This window comes from Macaca thibetana, chromosome 5, assembly GCF_024542745.1.
Source record: "Macaca thibetana thibetana isolate TM-01 chromosome 5, ASM2454274v1, whole genome shotgun sequence".
NCBI lineage: Eukaryota > Metazoa > Chordata > Mammalia > Primates > Cercopithecidae > Macaca > Macaca thibetana.
The window spans coordinates 15763304-15777046 of NC_065582.1; the positions used below are offsets into that span (position 1 = coordinate 15763304).

Genomic DNA, 13743 nt, shown 5'->3' on the forward strand with positions numbered 1-13743 from the left:
CATGCCTGTAATCCCAGCACTTTGGGAGGCCGAGCTGGATGGATCACATGGTCAGGAGTTCAAGACCAGCCTGGCCAACATAGTGAAACTCCGTCTCTACTAAAAATACAAAAATTAGCTAGGCATGGTGGTGCGTGCCTGTAGTCCCAGCTACTCGAGAGACTGAGGCAGGAGAATCGCTTGAACCCCGGAGGCGGAGGTTGCAGTGACCTGAGATTGTGCCACTGCATTCCAGCCTGGGCAACAGAACAAGACTCCAATTCAAAAAAAAAAAAAAAAAATGGCTGTCAAATAAGTATTTGGTCAATGCGTAAGTATTACTGTTAATATTGATGTTGTTATTTTAATGGAAACAAGGGCATACACGAATTTAGGAGATTCTAAATAAAATTTACTGATTTTAATGTATTTTAATAAGTAGAAGCATTTTTCTACAGATACTAGAAATATAATATTTGTAGCAATCCAAATTAATTCATATAGCTTATTACTTTGTTTTCAAATAAGCAATTATACCAATTTTCTAACTAATATATTTTATATTTACATTGTCTTTTTTTATCAGACTAAGAGTTACACAAGTATCGATCCTTTTTGCATTGTACCTTGCTCTGTTGTTGATATATCCTATGTAAGTGGTCAAAACATCATTTAGGATTTGTATCATTAAGGATTTGTATCCCTTAATTCCATCTTCTTTTGATCTGTATGTATTTGAATTTACCTGAAGTGAGAGATGATTCACAGGTTGTAAATTTTTCACAATTAGTTGGATTCTTAAAATATAAAATAGTTATTATTTGTGAAATGATGCTAGACTTCCCATGTCCTTGGTCACCCTCTTTAAAGCATTCATTAGAGTTTCTAATTCCTTTTTTAAAAACATCTTTATTAAGGCATCATATACATACCATAAAATTCATTTATTTTAAATGTACAGTTTTCTGTCCTTTTTTAAACTTTTTTTGGTTTTTTTTCCATCCTTCTATGATTTTTTAAAGATAATTGTAGATGCACATGAAGTCTCAAGAAATATAGAGTGATCCCTTGTACACTTTACCTAGTTTCTCTGATTGGTAATAGTTTTGGACTATAATAATACACTATCAAAACCAGGTTTTGCCATTGATACAATCCTTCTTATTCATATTCCCCTAGTTTTATTTTTACTCAGTATACATATGTGTATGTGTATGAAGTTCTGTGCAAGTTCACATATCCAGCATCATAGTCAAGATAGTACATAGTTGTAACACCACAGGGATCTCTCACACTGTGCTTTTATAACCACACCCACCTCTCTGATGTTGACCATCTTATCATGTGCTTGTTTGCCATTTGTTTATCCTCTTCATTGAAATGTGTGTTCATATCTTTTGCCCATTTTTGTATTGGATTGTTTGGTTTTTGTTTACTGTTGTTTTGAGACTTGTTTATATATTCTAGATACCAGTCCATCAGATATGTGGTTTACAAATATTTTCTCTCTGTCTATAGGCCTTCATCTTCCAAATATAGACTTTCAAAGAGCAAAAATTTTTTATTTTGATGAGTTCCATTTGATAATTTTTACTTTCATAATCATGCTTTTGATATAAGTCTGATAATTCTTTGCCTAGCCTTAGACCCCAAAGATTTCCTTCACGTATTTTTCTTTCTTTTTTTTTTTTTTTTTTTTTTTGAGACAGTCTCGCTCTGTCACCCAGGCTGGAGTGCAGTGGTGCAATCTTGGCTCACTGCAAGCTCCGCCTCCCAGATTCACGCCATTCTCCTGCCTCAGCCTCCCGAGTAGCTGGGACTACAGGCACGCGCCACCACACCCTAATTTTTTGTATTTTTCGTAGAGATGGGGTTTCACCATGTTAGCCAGGATGATCTCGATCTCCTGACCTCGTGATCCACCCACCTTGGCCTCCCAAAGTGCTGGGATTACAGGCGTGAGCCACCATGCCTGACCCCTTCTATGTATTCTAAAATTTTTATAGTTTTATGTTTTATGTTTAAGTCTATGGTCCATTTTGAGTTAACTTTTGTAAAAGGTGTAAGGTTTAGGTCAAGGTTCATCTAATTCACTTTTTTAAAAAATCAGTGTTTACCAATTGTTTATTCAACAAATATTTTCTGAGCACTTTATATGCCAAGCCACTGTGTTTGATACTGGGTTTATTCATGTAACCTATTGTGTGGAGTCAGTTCCTTATTTTAGTACTTACAGTCATCATTTTGCGTGGTACCATGTTAACTGAAACTAGTGCATGCTGGAACTGTGGCCTTGCTGTGTAAATGGCGTCTCTCCAAATTTCACAGATACTAAATTAATGAAATTCAGGACCAGGATTATGACTACTCAGGTAATTAAATCCACAATTATCAGACGTACTTTGAAATGAAGGAACCAAAATAATAGTTATCATTTAAAGAGGGTGAGAGGGATGAGTACAAAACTACCTTTTATTGTGAACTACCAACTATGGGTTAAGTTGCGTAAATGTTATCCTCACCTCCCATGAAATAAGAATTAGTATCCATTATTTTACTAATGAGAAAAATGAGGATCAGAGATTATAGGCTAATCAGATTCCGTGTTGTGATTTGATCCTGATCTTTTTTCACATCAAAGCCTGTGTGCTTTCCACAAGAACAGCAGCAGCCTGAAAGAGCAGCTGCAGCTGGGAGCAGCGATGGAGGTAATAAACAGTGACAGGGGTAAAAAGAGATGAGAACCAGTGATGAAGAAACAGATGGTAAATTGCCTTTGTCATCCATGGGCTCCAGCAGTTCTGGGAATATGCTTTGTGGGTTAAGAATAAAAGCTTTAGACTTAGATAGACCTGAGTTTGAATCCTAAATCTTCCATTTTTCCGGCTTTGACTTCTCAGGCAAATTTACCTAACCTCTCTGGAGCACTGTTTCCTTAGCTGTAAAATTAGGATGATAACACCTACCTATTGGTTGTTGTGAGGACTAAAATGAGATAATATATAACAGACTTAAGAGTGCTTTGCACAGAGTACATATTAATGGGTTATAGCACAAAATAGTATTGTTTAATGTTTATATTATTAAACATTATATAAATAAATGTATATGCATAATATTATGTACAAAAGGAGGGGACAGAGCCAAGAATTCATTCTAAGGCTTAAATCTCCACACACAAGAAATAATTAAAGGGATTTTTTATTCTACTTTGTTAGAATAAAAATTATAAAAGAATGTCTCTGCCCTTTAAAATAGAAAATTCTTATCAAAATGGCAAAAATAATTCCTACTAAATATTTTGATGTTTTCTTTGATAGTAGGTTTCCTACTACTCTTATACTGTGATGCTGAGTATTTATCTCTTTAGTAATGGTATTCAGTCTGTATTACACTGAGCCCTAAGGTAATAATTCTTAAACTGAGTACATAAACTCAAACACACATCTTTTTCAAATTTACATACCTGGATTCCACAACTAGGAGATTTGTAGTTACAAAAAAGGTTGTTAGAGGAATAAAAATAACCCTTGAATACTTTTTAGCCAGGTTTACAAATGTTTAACATTTTGCCACATTACCTTATTGTTCCATCTGTATAGACATAGACGTTACTGTTTTGCTGAACCATTTTGGAGTAGGTTGCATATGTCACACCGTCACACTTCAGTGTGTGTTACAAAGAACGAGAATATACTTCTGAATAGCCATTTCACAGTTATCAAGTTTAGAAAATTTAACATTGATACTATGATACCATATTTTTATCCAATCTTCAGCCCATATATCTGATTTCTTATTTATCTCAATAATGTGCTACATAGCAATTTTTTTCCAATCCTGTTGACATACTGCATTTCGGTGGTATTTTTTGTAGCCTCCTTTAATCCAAAACTGTTCTTCCACCTTTTTTCTTTTTTTTTTTTTTTTTAACTTTTATGACATTGGCATTATTGATTTATTTTTTAGGAACAGAGTTTTACTCCATCACTCAGGCTGGAGTGCAGTAGTGTAATCTTAGTTCACTGGAACCTCCAATTCCTGGCCTCAAATGATCCTCTTGCCTCAGCCGCCTAAGTAGGTAGGACTATAGGCATGTGCCACCACACTCATCTAATCTTTTAATTTTTTATAGAGATGGTCTTGCTATGTTGCCTGGGCTGGCCTCAAGCAATTCTCTCGGCCTTGCTCTCCCAAAGCACTGAGATCAGAGGCATGAACCACCATTCCCAGCCCGGCATTGGCATTTTTGAAGGAAAAGATTCTGTTATTTTACAGGCTGCCTTTTGAGTATATTCCCTATTAAATTCAGATTATGGATTTTTGGCTGGAATGCTATATAATGATGTTGTGTCCTCAGGGCATCACATCTAGAGGCACATGATGTGCATTTGCCTCTTATTTGTAAATGTTAATTTTCATCATTTGGTTAAGGTTTTGTCTTATTTCTTAATTTTTTCTTGTAATTAATGACTGATATGTGGGAAGATACTTTGGGATTCTGTAAGTATTCCATTCTTTGTCAAACTCCAGATTCAGCAGCATCCATTGACAATTCTTGACTAAATTATTTTTTCTCTGATGGTACAATGATAATTTTTCTAACTACATTATTCTCTCTTCTTTAATTAGAATTCTACTCTAAAAAAGAGCTTTCCTTCTCCTTTATGTTTCTATTGATCATCATCAGTGTAGACTCACAGATTCTTTTTTTATGTAATGGATTATACAGTTTTTCCTCAGTATTTGTGGATCTGCATCCACAGTGTCATTCGACCACAATTGAAAATATTTGGAAAAAATAGAAAGTAACAATACAACAATAAATAATAATATAAATTGTAGAATACAGTATAACAACTATTTATGTAGCATTTACATCTTACTGGATGTTATAAGTGACCTAGAGATGATTTAAAGTGTACAGGAGGATGTATACTATGCCATTTTATACAAGGGACTTGAGCATCTGTGGATTTTGGTATCTGGGGGAGGTGACATGAGGGGGTGATCCTGGAACCAGTCTACTGCAAATGTTAAGGGACAATTAATTCATTACTGTCATTTTTATTTTGATGTTCCAGGTTTGGCCAATAGGAGCCGCCTTCAAATTAGCTTCTAATGTCCTTTTGACATTATCCCATTGCTTTTGTTTTTCTTTTTTTTTTTTTTTTTTGATTTGCTATTAGTTCACTGAACACTCGTAATCCAAGTTTAAGAAACACTGCCTTAGCAGTTTCTTGGTAGCCCCTAAGGGGGTCCCAAGTAAACTGGAAAGGTACAAGTTGAGAAGAAGATGCACCTTTTCACCATATTCATGGATAGCAGAACTTTGATGAGTCCCTCCTATAGGTAAATCCCGCAAACATGTAATATAGAGAGTATAATATTTTATAATTATATCTACTTAAATTAAGGTTAAAATTAACTTTTATTGGCGAGTTACCAGATGAAATCAGGAAAAATAAATCAAGTAATTGCTATGCAAGTGCTTCAGCCATATTTTAATGCTTAAACATTGGATCTTTGAGGCAATAAAAAGTGACTTAGAGATTTCTGCGCCATGTTCCTTGCTTTGAGGTGATTGGTTCGACAGCCATTATGCTGGGCCAATTGTAAATGTAAGGAGGGTGGCAGCAGGGAGTTTTTCTCTAATGTCATTCAATTTCTGTAGCAAAAATGCTTCTTCATTTTGCCTGGGTGAGGGAATGGGATACAAACCCAATCTTTCTAGCTGTGTGATATATGTGTGTTGAGGGGAGAGGTTGTGGTCCATTTTTACCTATATATATGCACATTATTTAATTCTCATAAAAATCATACAAGGAGTATATTTTTATTGGTATTGTGTAGGGAAGGAAACAATGACCCAGAGATGTTAATATCCTGATTCTTTTGCTCATTTCACTCTGAATTTCTCTCTTCTGTATCCTATGTTTTGGAGTGCCAAGCCTCTCAAGGTTTCTGCAAGGTACATAAGCTTCTGCTTCCCTCTCCATATGATTCCAGACTGTCCTCCATCTTTGTCTACATGGCTTCATTAGTAGCCACTCCTCCTTCTACTTTTCATGTTGCAGAAATATGTTGAAATCTCATGTTCATGACTGTCCTGTTTTCGTTTTCTGTTAGTTGTAGTTTCTACCATTTTTTTTTCCTCTGTCATTTTATGGGAGAGAGAGGTGATAAATATATGTGCTCCGTCTTACAAGAATCCAACCAAGGTTGAGGTTTTTTCCGAAAAAGTTCCTTAAAAGAGTATTTCAAAAGTGAGTCCAAAAATTGTTTCTTCTGTCTCCTGTCCAAATGGTACCTTACAAATTGCAAAGCATGTTAATGAGATGATACCCTACCATTTATACTTATCCCAATATTAGTTTAAAACCTATTCCTCGGAGGCCAAGGCGGGCGGATCACCTGAGGTCAGGAGTTCGTAGACCAGCCTGGCCAACATGGTGAAACCCCATCTCTACTAAAAATACAAAAATTAGCCGGGCGTGGTGGCAGGCACCTGTAATCCCAGCTACTCAGGAGGCTGAGACAGGATAATTGCTTGAACCCAGGAGGCAGAGGTTGCAGTGAGCCGAGATAGCACCATTGCACTCCAGCCTGGGGGACAAGAGCGAGACTTCATCTCAAAAAAAAAAAAAAAAAAAAAAAAAAAAAAAAAAAAAACCACTATTCCTAAGACATGAGCATGAATAAAAATGATTTTGAAGTTTAGCATATTAAATGTAAGCTATGTAATACCAAAAGAGCTTTCGTAGAAAGAAAAACACCATATATGTTTAGTAATCCTAGATATAACTTTACTGAAATGTTATCAGGTGGGAGTACAACAGATCATATAGGGGTGACAGTGGCTGCTTGCTCTATAAAAGTAGGAAACTTTATGCAGTCTTCTAGATAAATACCTCTCAAAGGCATTATTTTTTAATAATGCTGGACTCTTCCTAAAATCATGTTACTTTCCATTTATGTCTTCCCAGCTACTGTGCCATAGCAGCATAGGACTTTAGGAACAGAAGATTAAGTTTGAAATGTAAGCTATGATAATAAACCAGAGTATGAAATTCTTATACACGAGATTAATTTAATAAAATAGCTCTGTCTTCGCTCATGTGACACGTTTATACACAGTACCACTGAGTGTTCAAGGTCGCACAGTTTGGTTGCCAGTCTACATTCAGTAGTCATTCAGTACCCATTTGTGTCAGGCTTCTAAGTTTCCTGTTCACTACCATGTTCCCTGAGTGTATTTGCAGGCAGTACAGAATTGGACATGAATATTTTATCCTTAAACCGAAACAGTATATAATAGCTCTGAGACACAAGGAGCGTTAATTGACTGCTGTATTAAAATGATTATAATTAATTGATAGTCATATTTGCATAATTTCAGGGAGTAGAAATTCTGGGATCATGTTCGTTTGCCTATTTGGCCGTTGCTTCATTTGATGCTTCATCCAATTTATAAAGGAGTTCTGATTTATTTTATTTTGTGCTAATCATTCGCTGGAAATTATCAATTTACGTTTACTAAATAGTATCTAAATCTTCAGTAGTAAGTATTCATTTTATTACTATTCTTTTTTTTTCTGAGACAAGAGTCTCACTCTGTTGCCCAGGCTGGAGTGCCACATTCTCAGCTCACTGCAACCTCTGCCTCCCGGGTTCAAGTGATTCTCCTGCCTCAGTCTTCCCAGTAGCTGGGATTACAGGCATGCGCCACAATGCCAGGCTAATTTGTGTATTTTTAGTGGAGATGGGGTTTGCCATGTTGGACAGGCCAGTCTGGAACTCCTGACCTCAAGTGATCTGCCCGCCTCGGCCTCCCGAAGTGCTGAGATTACAGACGTGAGCCACCACTCCTGGCCGCGTTTTATTAGCATTCTGAAAAATAATGAGAAAATGTAGAGTTGGGATTGCGTTGGGGTTTTTCCCCCATTTTTTTTTTGTTTGTTTTTGTCTCCTCGGAAAGGAAGAGTTTCAACTGTGAAATCTTATGGAGAATTTTTTTTGTTGCATGATTTCTCTTCTGTGATTAAGTAATTATGAAATTTTTGGTTACTTCTGTCAGATGATAAATAATGAAGTCATGTTTCTTTGTTTGTAGACCAAGAAAAAATATGTTTGGTTTTATTTTGAAGCTCCTTAGAAAGATTTTTATAGATCCTCTCAACATGATAAAGAAGCTTTGAACAAAATAAATTCAAATTTGGAAGAAAAGGTATGGGACACCTTGAATTGTATTAATTACAGTTGATCTTCATTATTTATAATTTTGTATTGGTGAATTTACCTACTCACTAAAATGTATTCGTATCTCTCAAAGGAGTACTCCTGTTGCTTCTGCAGCCTTTAGCAAACATGCACAAGAGCTGAAAAAAATGTGTTGTTCAAGGTGCACTTTCGCAGCTGAAGTTGAAGGCAAGGCTCTGCCGCCTTATCTTAGCTCTCATTATAAACAAGTGTCCTTTTTGTGGCTTATTTAATGCCACATTTCCCACATGCTTTTTCTTAGTGGTTTTAGTGTTTAAAATGGCCCCTGGCCGGGCGAGGTGGCTCACACCTGTAATCCCAGCACTTTGGGAGGCCAGGGCGGGCGTATCATGAGGTCAGGAGATCGAGACTATCCTGGCTAACATGGTGAAACATCGTCTCTACTAAAAATACAAAAAAAAAAAAAAATTAGCCGGGCATGGTAGCAGGCGCCTGTAGTCCCAGCTACTCCGGAGGCTGAGGCAGGAGAATGGCGTGAACCTGGGAGGCGGAGCTTGCAGTACGCCACTGCACTCCAGCCTGGGCCACAGAGTGAGACTCCATCTCCAAAAACAAAAAACAAACAAACAAACAAAAAAAACGGCCCCCAAGCCTAGTGCAGAAGTGTTGTCTAGTTTTCCTAAGTGTTGTGCCTTATGGAGAAAATACATGTTAGATAAGCCTCATTCAAGCCTGAGTTATAGTGCTATTGGCCATGAGTTCACAATTAATGAATTAGCAATATATATTAAATGTCTTTCAGCAGAAACACACATAAAATAAGGCTATGTATTGATCAGTTAATGAAGATATTGTGAACAGAGGCTTACAGTAACCTAACCCTATAATTCCCTAGAAACAATGGTTCAGTATTGCTAATTCAGTGTTTGCAGAAACTTTAAAGAATGTAATTGCCATGAATAACAAGAAGCACCGTATTTCTTTTATTTCTATATGAGATAGACTAACATAGATTAATTATGTTCTTAGAAGAGTAAATATTTTTTCTAAGAAATAAATATGTATTTTCTCCACCTATTTTGAGTGAACAAATAAAGCTGTAGTTTCATCACAGAATCCATATTTACACCAAAACTAGTGATTTCAAATACAAAAACTTCTTTTGTATTGAATTTTTTTTCAATTTGAAACTTTTTGCGTATTCAGTGATTCCACATTGCAGCTGTCTTTTTTACCTAACAATTTCTGCAAGCGACAGGACAGTACTATATCTTTTATAATATTATGTTTCAGTTTTAAAATCGTTATAACAAGATATTATTAAAACTTTTAAGACAAATCTGAAGACTTTATACTTTGAAATTAAGTTTTAATTGGTTCAGTCTAAACACTATTTTCAAGAGTTTGAAATCATAGAAGAACCCAGCATGAAACTGCGTCATATTCTACATCTCTTTTAGAGCCAGTGTTGACAGCTTATTTTCTTTTAATTTTTAATTTTAATTTTTTTTTAGAGACAATTTCTCACTCTGTCACTCAGGTTGTAGTGCAGTGGTGGGATCATAGCTCACTATAACCTCAAACTCCTGAGCTCAAGTGATCTTCCTGCCTCAGACTCCTGAGTGGATAGGACTACAGGTATACACCATCACACCTAGCTAACTTTTTTTGTATTTTGTGAAAACGGGGTCTATGTTGCCCTGTCTGGTCTTGAACTCTTGGTCTCAAGCAGTCCTCCTGCCTCAGCTTCTCAAAGTGCTGGGATTGCAGGCATGAGTCACCACACCTAGCCACATCTTGACCGATTTTTAACAATAACACAAAGACCTATTTCATGATACTACTATTGACACCATCCTCAGGCATGCTGAGTTTTACAATTTTTTGTGAAAGACAACACAGCCTTTTTTGTTTTCTAGAGTTTTTTGTTGTTGTTGCTGGGTCATTGATATAAAAGAATTACATTTACAAGAAGATAAAAATAAAAACATGGTCAAAATATGAAATAACTAAAGGAGGCGAATTGCATGTAGAGGCCCTACAAAGCTGTACAAGTAGCAACATGAACAAATAAGCTTATTCAACAGGCAGGACATCAGAACAGTTGAAGTATCATTAAGTAAGCTTTATGAAAGTGCTTACTTTCACTTGATGAAAATATGCTTGTCAAAGTAATATCTAACATATTGACTGTTAGTTGACTGTTAGCCATGAAATGAACTTTATGTACATTATCTTATTTAACACAATAGCTTTTTGAGCTATAGATATTTTTATCATTATTATTTTTTTGCATTGTACATGAAGAAACCAAAGCTCAGAGTAGTCAAGTAACTTTCCCAAGGTCCTGTAAGTAATAACTAATAAAGTCAGGATTTAAACTCAGTTCTGTCTGACTTCAAAATCCATACCACTGTACTCCCTCCATGACTTGCTTTACAACTTACACAATGGATGTCATGTCATTTTGAGAGTTTTAAAGCTTTTCTGACAGTTACACCCATGTTTCGCATCCCTATTACGCTAAGGAAGATAGGGAATGGGGGCAGAACACTATAGACTCCCTTTTCTTTCTCCAAATGCTAAACTCATGATTTTACTTTTTCTCAGAGTGCTTTATCATTACTGTGTTTTTACCTAGGATCAAGAACTGCTTTAAAGGGAAATGAAAGTCCCAAGGGGACAATTTTCAGTATTGTTTAGCAGTAGAAATACAGAAAATAAGGTATAATCTTGCAGTTTTCTTTGTCTGAACTATGTATACATGAGCCTCAACCCTCCAACCTCCCCATTATTAATTATTAGTTTTTTAAAGAACCAGCTGCTGGCTTTACCTCTTTCTACCTGCTGGATGTTTTCTGAATCACATTATCCAGTGTGATTAATTTAAGTGATCTCCATTAAAGTCCAGAGCCTAGGAAAATCACCCTGATTCTTTGTTCCCTAGCAATAGGCCTAAGAGTAGCAACAGCTGCTTCACCATATGCCACTAGAAAGATTCTGTAGGAAAATACTGAAATTGTTAATAAATGCTTTAAATATTGAGGCTTCAGATACTGCAGTTACCATGTTTGATAATTTACCTTTAGTGGTACAAAAACAAAAGAGAAGAATAAATTTAATTATTTAAAATAACAGCTCTGCGAGGTGAGCTCAGCAATTAACGTAAGTTCTAGATATTTTCTTGCTGAGTTAAACAGAGGAATAACCATGGTGAAAATAAAATACTTTTCTTTATGATTAGTAGACTTAAAATGTTCAATTTGTGTCAAAATTAAGTTGTACTTATGTTGTAATGTGACATGGCACATTTAAACATTAAACAAATATAAAACTTGTAATTGTTTGTTGACATTCTCTATTTTTTGTACGTTAATCTTTCCTACTGTCTCCATGGTTTTGTGTTTTCCAGAATATCTTGTAATTAGAATCATACAGTAAGGAACTTTTTTAGATTTGCTTTTTTTAGTTAACATTAGTATTAGGCACTTAAGGTTCCTCCATGTCTTTTCATTGCTTGATAACTCTTCTCTTTTTACTGCTAAATAATTTTCAATTGTATAGATATATTGTACCACAGCTTATTTATACATTCTTATAATGAAGTACATCATAGTTGCTTACAGATTTTGAAAATTAATTACCAAAACTGCTTTAAACATTCACGTGTAGGTTTTTGTGTGGACATAAACTTTTATTTAGATAAATACCAAGGAATGCTAATACTGAATCCTACAAAGTATGTTTAATTTTTAAAGAAACTACCTGTCTTCCAAAGTGGTTGTATCATTTTGCATTCCTACATCCTTGCCAGCATTTGGTATTGTCACTCTTTTGGGTATACTCTTTTAATGGGTGTGTAGTAGTTGTAGTAGTATCTCATTGTTACTTTATTTTCAATTCCCTCATGACATACGATGTTGAGCATCTTTTCATATGCTTATTTGCCATTGTATATTTTCTTTGATGAGGTGTCTATTCAGATCTTTCACTCATTTTTTAAAGTGGATTATTTCCTTATTGCTGAGGTTTAAGAGTTCTTTACCGAATAGGAACAGCTCCAGCCTCCAGCTCCCAGCGTGAGCAACACAGAAGACGGGTGATTTCTGCATTTTCAACTGAGGTACCTGGTTCATCTCACTGGGGCATGTCGGACAGTTGGCACTGGTCCATGGGTGCAGCCCGACCAGACCAGCGAGAGCTGAAGCAGGGCGAGGCATCGCCTCACCTGGGAAGTGCAAGGGGGTAGGGAATTTCTTTTCCTAGCCAAAGGAAATTGAGACACACAACACCTGGAAAATCAGGTAACTCCCACCCTAATGCTGCGCTTTACCAAGGGTCTTAGCACACAGCACACCAGGAGATTATATCCTACACCTGATCCAGAGTGTCCCATGCCCACGGAGCCTCCCTCATTGCTAGCACAGCAGTCTGAGATCTAACTGCAAGGTGGCAGTGAGGCTGGGGGAGGGGCGCCCACCATTGCCAGGGCTTAAGTAGATGAACAAAGCCACTGGGAAGCTCAAACTGGGTGGAGCCCACCACAGCTCAAGGAGGCTGGCCTGCCTCTGTAGACTCCTCCTCTGGGGACAGGGCATAGCTAAACAAAAAGCAGCAGAAACCTCGGCAGAGGTAAATGCCCCTGTCTGACAGCTTTGAAGAGAGAAGTGGATCTCCCAGCACGGAGGTTGAGATCTGAGAACGGACAGACTGCCTGCTCAAGTGGGTCCCTGACCCCTGAGTAGCATAACTGGGAGACATCACCCACTAGGTGCAGACCAACACCTCACACCTCACACGGCAGGGTACACCCCTGAGACGAAGCTTCCAGAGCAAGAATCAGACAGCAACACTTGCTGTTCAGCAATATTCTATCTTCTGCAGCCTCCGCTGCTGATACCAGGCAAACAGGGTCTGGAGTGGACCTCAAGCAAACTCCAACAGACCTACAGCTGAGGGTCCTAACTGTTAGAAGGAAAACTAACAAACAGAAAGGACACTCACACCAAAGCCCCATCAGTATGTCACCATCATCAAAGATCAAAGCAGATAAAACCACAAAGATGGGGAAAAAGGAGTGCAGAAAAGCTGGAAATTCAAAAAATCAGAGCACATCTCCCCCTCCAAAGGAACACAGCTCATCGCCAGCAACAGAACAAAGCTGGACGGAGAATGACTTTGACAAGTTGAGAGAAGGCTTCAGTCAATCAAACTTCTCAGAGCTAAAGGAGGAACTACGTAACCAGCACAAAGAAACTAAAAACCTTGAAAAAAGAATGGATGAATGAATAACTAGAATAATCAATGCAGAGAAGACCTTAAAAAAACTGACAGAGATGAAAACCATAACACGAGAACTACATGACAAATGCACAAGCTTCAGTAACCGACTGGACCAACTGGAAGAAAGAATATCAGCGATTGAAGATCAAATGAATGAAATGAAGTGAGAAGAGAAGTGTAGAGAAAAAAGAGTAAAAAGAAATGAACAAAGCCTCCAAGAAATATGGAATTATGTGAAAAGACCAAATCTATGTCTGATTG

General features: G+C 36.9%; 1 protein-coding gene across 3 annotated transcripts in view; it reads left to right on the forward strand.

Moving 5' to 3' along the window:
- FBXO8 (F-box protein 8) overlaps positions 1-13743 on the forward strand; it is a 55205-nt gene that overhangs the window by 7114 nt on the left and 34348 nt on the right. The window contains exon 2 of one of the 3 annotated variants that reach the window (XM_050792480.1): positions 8093-8206. The exons of the other annotated variants lie outside the window; for them this stretch is intronic. The gene's annotated coding sequence lies outside the window, so the exon portion shown is untranslated. The remainder of the gene's footprint in view (positions 1-8092; positions 8207-13743) is intronic. 3 annotated transcript variants of the gene reach the window in all.